At 37.1% G+C, this 6105-nt stretch overlaps 1 pseudogene; it reads left to right on the top strand.

The window, feature by feature from the left end:
- Nucleotides 1–3088: 3088 nt before the first annotated feature.
- On the top strand, nucleotides 3089–4447 carry LOC116861633 (annotated as a pseudogene).
- The last annotated feature ends 1658 nt before the right edge of the window (nucleotides 4448–6105 follow it).

Below are 6105 nucleotides of genomic sequence, written 5' to 3'. Positions count from 1 at the left end.
TGGAATAAAGTAGGCTAAGCAGTGCAGATTTCACATTTCTCTATAATAGAAAGAATTGGACATTCTGAGTCTTTAATGAATATGAAATGACAGGAATAATATTTAAACTTTTAGGATATTATATTTGTTGTTTATAAAAAAACATTGACAATAATGGGCAAAAAAAAACAAGGCAAAAAAAAAAACCCATATACCTATCCATAACATTTTTAATTTTTCTTGTTTCTTACAGATTCATTGAAGATGTTAATAATTATAAATCTCAAAGGTTTACTGTACTTATAGGTATACTAGGTGCTAGGAAAATATGAAAGGAACATAAAATACTACCTTTACTACTTTATCTATTTAAGAAACAAATCTAAGTCACTCAAAGCAATTGGAATATGGCCAAATAATTCATATAACTGTCAAATTAATATGTAGTTTCAGTGAAGGTAAAAGTCGGAGAGGGTCTGGTTTAATCAAGGGACACTGGTCAGAGAGTCAGGGTAGGATTAATGGTTAAGAAAACATGCTCTGGAATTAAAATGAATTGTGTTCAAATCCCTGCTATGTAATTAAGTGAGTGATCTTGGGCAAGTAACTTAACTGCTTGTGATGTTTCTTACTTTATTCAATTGTGAGGTTCTAGAAAATTGTATGCAAAACCCTAAAATAACACTTACTACACAGTAGGAATTCAACACAGGGTATTTCCTTTCCTCTACCTTACCTTTTTCTAAGGATGAATCGCAAAAGTCAGAAAAAAATATCAGAAAACATGCTATATATTTTGGGCTATAAATAATAATAAATTTTAAGAATTAGAATTTTAAGAAGTAGAAAAAAGACAGAAAAACAAAATAATGGAAAAGATTACCTGTAATTCTACCTCACAGAATAAGTACACTTAGATTTTGTTCTCTGAGAAAGAGTCAGAATGAGAAAGATTCTACTTTTTCACCTAATAATATAAGAACTGCTTTTCCACATGTTTAAAACCATTTTGGAGATGCATCATCTTTAGTAATTGTCCAATTATCCATAATAAAGATTCAGCATACATCTATTTAACAGGTATTTATTGACTATCTCCTATGTACTGGGCACTGTTCTGAACACTCAAAATAGAACAGTTGACAAAACAGACAAAATTCTTGCTAATGGTTTTCAATAGTTTGAAATCATGATTGCTTCTAATTTTTCATTATTGTAAATCACACAGCAACAAATGTCTTTGTCCATAAAGTTTCATGAACTTCTCTGTTTGTTTCCTTAAGAAAGAGTTCTAGAAATAGAAATAAAAATATAAACTTTGAAACATGATTTCTAGATAAGCTGTGCCAATTTTGTTCCAACTAGTAATATATGAAAGTGGCCAGTTAATCATACTTCTGCTAGAGTATTTTTTCTTCACTTTGAGATATCTCTCACGCTCTCTCTCTCTCGAGAGAGAGAGAGAGAGAGAGATATTCATTCCATTATCATCATTTTCAACAACAACAAAAAAATCTAGGCTTATGTAATCATAGTAAATATGTCAATCATGTTGCCAACCAGGCCGTGTCACAGGCCTTATCACCTACATCTGACCCAACACTATATCCCAGCAAATAGGATCTTAGATGGGTATTTGATTGATACTCTGGCCAGAAGATATATGGGGTGACATGGCATAAAGGAATTTAGTCCAAAGCTTAGCCAATTCTATAGAATTTGAAATTAAAAAACATAAAAAGAATACATCAATTTTCATGACTGAAGTTAAAGAAATATATAAAAAGAGTCTGTGAGGCTAGGAAAAGGTCATGCAGTAAATAAGCAATATTTAGGAAATTAAACCTTTGAGCTAGCAGAAACTATGAAATTAAAAAAAAAAATCAGTACAGAGAGTACCAGTACAAAAGCAAGAATTGGATCTGAGAAGAAAATTAAACAGATTTACAAAGTAAACTAGAAATCTTTGTCAAAGAACAGGTATGTCCAATGAAAGACATCAAAGAGAGTACAAAACAATCATACTGATGGCAGAGCTAGTCTGCAAATCTTCCTTCTCCCTGTTCACTGGCCCAGCAGAGAGAGAGCTGGAGGCAGAGTGACAGAGGTAAACAGAATTCACAAAAGAAGTGTGAGGACATGACTGGCAATGACAGCACTAGAAACATAACACATTGAAAGGTGGAGAGAAAGTGTATTCAGAGACAAACAAATGGAAGCACTTAGCTTTGCCCTGGAGCAGAACTGCAGTTTGTGCCCTTTCCATGACTCCATTCTTTGAAGTCACCTGAACATCCCAACTCCTTGCAACTTGGAATGAACTAAAACAATAATGCTTTGCCATTTATAAAATAATTTATCCTAAAGTGTCTCATCTAAATTCCCAAAAATCTCATGAAACATTCTGAGCAATTGTTTCTCTCTTATTTTGTTTTGACAGAGAGGGCTCAGGGAGAATAAACAAGTCATTCCATCAGGTCTACTGATTCCAAATCATTTCCATTCAGAAAAAAATGTGTCCAGATGTAATAAAAGTAACATAAATCATACTAGCCAATGGAAACACACATACACACAAAATACAAAGATACAATTCATGCCATCAACAAGCTCACAGTATAATAAGAGAGACAAAGAAACCATAAGTAATGGTACAGTTAATTACAGCAATACTTCTGTGTACAGAATCCTAATTGTAGCAGAGATGACTTGAATCCAAATTTTAATGGATAACAGGGAAATTCCAGTGCTATTCAATGGATAATCAGAAACAATGGGAATGGACACCCCCCCCCCAAAAAAAGCAACTGGATAGGGAAGACTTCATAAAGAAGAGAGATAACTACCTGGTACATCAAAGTTGGTCCATCAATTTCAACTGAATGAAAAAATGAGTTAATAATAACAATTTGAATTTTTCGCAACGGGTTTGCCGCCAGAACACCGGTGTCGTGAAAACCACCGCTCAACCTAAGCCAGAACGGGGAAGGAAAAGACTCACATCAACACTGTTGTCATCGGACACATAGATTCAGGCAAGTCTACCACTACCGGTCCCATCTGATCTACAAATGTGTTGGGATCGACAAAAGAACCATTGAAAAATTCGAGAGGGAGGCTGCTGAGATGGGACAAGGCTCCTTCAAGTATGCCTGGGTCTTGGATAAACTGAAAGCTGAACGTGAACGTGGTATCGCCATTGATATCTCCCTGTGGAAATTCGAGACCAGAAAGTATTATGTGACCATCATTGATGCTCCAGGACACAGAGACTTTATCAAAAACATGATTACAGGCACATCTCAGGCTGACTGTGCTGTCCTGATTGTTGCTGCTGGTGTTGGTGAATTTGAAGCCGGTATCTCCAAGAATGGGCAGACCCGTTCTTCTGGGTCTTCTGCCCTTCTGGCTTACACACTGGGTGTAAAACAACTAATTGTTGATGTTAACAAAATGGATTCCACTGAGCCACCCTACAGCCAGAAGAGATATGAGGAAATCATTAAGGAAGTCAGCACCTACATTAAGAACATTGGCTACAACCCCGACACAGTAGCATTTGTGCCAATTTCTGGTTGAAATGGCGACAACATGCTGGAGCCAAGTGCTAACATGCCTTGGTTCAAGGGATGGAAAGTCAGCCGTAAAGATGGCAATGCCAGTGGAACCACACTGCTTGAAGCTCTGAATTGCATTCTGCCACCAACTCGGCCAACTGACAAGCCCTTGTGTCTGCCTCTCCAGGACGTCTACAAAATTGGTGATATGGGTACTGTCCCTGTGGGCCGAGTGGAGACTGGTATTCTCAAACCTGGCATGGTGGTCACCTTTGTTCCAGTCAATGTTACAACTGAAGTCAAGTCTGTTGAAATGCACCATGAAGCTTTGAGTGAGGCTCTTCCTGGGGACAATGTGGGCTTCAATGTCAAGAACGTATTTGTCAAAGATGTTCGTTGTGGCAATGTGGCTGGTGACAGCAAAAATGACCCACCAATTGCAGCAGCTGACTTCACAGCTCAGGTGATTATCCTGAACCATCCAGGCCAAATTAGTGCTGGATATGCACCTGCGCTGGATTGTCACACAGCTCACATTGCTTGCAAGTTTGCTGAGCTGAAGGAGAGGATAGATCGTCGTTCTGGAAAAAAGCTGGAAGATGGTCCCAAGTTCTGGAAGTCTGGTGACGCTGCCATTGTTGATATGCTTCCTGGCAAGCCTATGTGTGTTGCGAGCTTCTCTGACTATCCTCCTCTGGGCCATTTTGCTGTTCGTGACATGAGACAGACCGTTGCTGTGGGTGTCTTCAAAGCAGTGGACAAGAAGGCAGCTGGGGCTGGCAAGGTCACCAAGTCTGCCCAGAAAGCTCAAAGGCTAAATGAATTTTATCCCCGATACCTGCCACCCCAGTCTTAATCAGTGGTGGAATAACGGTCTCAGAACTGTTTGTGTCAATTGGCCATTTAAGTTTAATAGTAAAAGACTGGTTAATGATAACAATGCTTTGTAAAAGCTTCAGAAGGAAAAGAGAATGTTTTGTGGACCATTTGTGTGTGTTTGTGTGTGTGTGTGTGGCAGTTTTAAGTTATTAGTTTTTAAAATCAGTACTTTTTAATGGAAACAACTGACCAAAATCTGTCACAGAATTTTGAGACCCATTAAAACAAATATTTAATGAGAAGGAAAAATAATAATAATAATAACACTAAAACTTATTATTAAAGCAAGAGTGGGTGTGAGCTGAGTAGGTAGAGACAGAAGGACATTTTTAGGGAGATAAGGTGATAATGGACTCTTTCAGGAAGCTTAAGTTATTTGACATGGTTGGAGAGGTGGGAGAATATATTAGAATTTGAATATTGAACGGCAGTCAGCTATCAAATCATGCAGGGTTATTTTTTTAAACAGCATTTTAAGAAGTTTAGTCTTTATCCTAAGGTCCCTGAAGATTAAGAAGAATTATTATACAATCACATTTGCTTTTTAGAAATATGTGCCTGGTGGCCTCATGAAGGATACAATGGAGGGACACAAAAATAGAGCATAGGTAAGAAAGGAGGCTCTCATAGTGGCCAAGAAATAAGTCATGTGGGGTTCATATAAGGTAGGGAGAGTCAATTGAATAACAGAGCACAAATCAAAAAAGTAATTTAATGATTTATTAGCTAAATAATCAATCATCCATTGGTTGCCAAACTGATGGATAAAAGGAATGATAAACTGACTATTGGGTTATATTTGGCACATTCAGATCCCACAAAACAAATATTAAATACCAAAAAAATAGAACAAATTAAGAAGAAGCTGAAAAATAAAAGGAAAACCAGGAGACAGAAGTGTCATGGGCTGAGAGAATTTTTTAAAAGGTAATGACCACAATGTCAAATGGCAAAGAAATGTCAAACAAAATAAGGACCAACATGAGTCTGTGAGATTTGGCAATTAGAGCATTAGTGTTATATGCAACAGCTGTTTCAATAGAATAGTGCAGACAGATGGCAGAGAGCAGCTGGTCAAAGGAGTAAGAATAGGAACCAAGGGGAGGAAACCAAAAGCCTAGAGATTTGTTCCTTACACCTTGTTAGTGATATCTTGTAAAAAGTTATCCATATTGGGGAAATATTAGGGTATTCAAGATTCAACTAGTCATTCAAGGGTCATTTAATTACAATCAGAGCAAAACATGCACCACATACTTGGAATAGACAAAGTACGTTTCATTTTCAGTGTGAACCAAGCCTGTGAGACTAAAAATTTCAAAACATCAGAAATTGTTCCTATCTTGTTTCCCATTCTGCCAATGCCTGGCAATTGTATTATACAATAGATCACCACCTTCTCATTTCTATTTTTATTCCTTTATCATACCAGTACAAATGCCACCCATGCTTCAAAATTCAGAGAACAAAATGCCACTCCCTTCAGGAAGTTTTTCCTAATCCCTGAGTATCCCACTTCTCACCCTGTCCCTCCCCCATGCTTCCAATATACTAGAATGTACATACTATCTTAAAGTTACTTTTATATACATTGCATCTTTATGACTGGAATATTTATCAATCATGTTCCATCAGAGTAGCAGAATCTCTATAGGTAATATAAGGATTCATTTAGAGATTTATTTACTTC

This window comes from Lontra canadensis, unplaced genomic scaffold (genome assembly GCF_010015895.1).
Source record: "Lontra canadensis isolate GAN:19392208 unplaced genomic scaffold, GSC_riverotter_1.0 scaffold1, whole genome shotgun sequence".
Classification (NCBI taxonomy): domain Eukaryota; kingdom Metazoa; phylum Chordata; class Mammalia; order Carnivora; family Mustelidae; genus Lontra; species Lontra canadensis.
The sequence above is the reverse complement of the archived record's forward strand: the minus strand, read 5'-3'. Positions and strand labels throughout refer to the sequence as shown.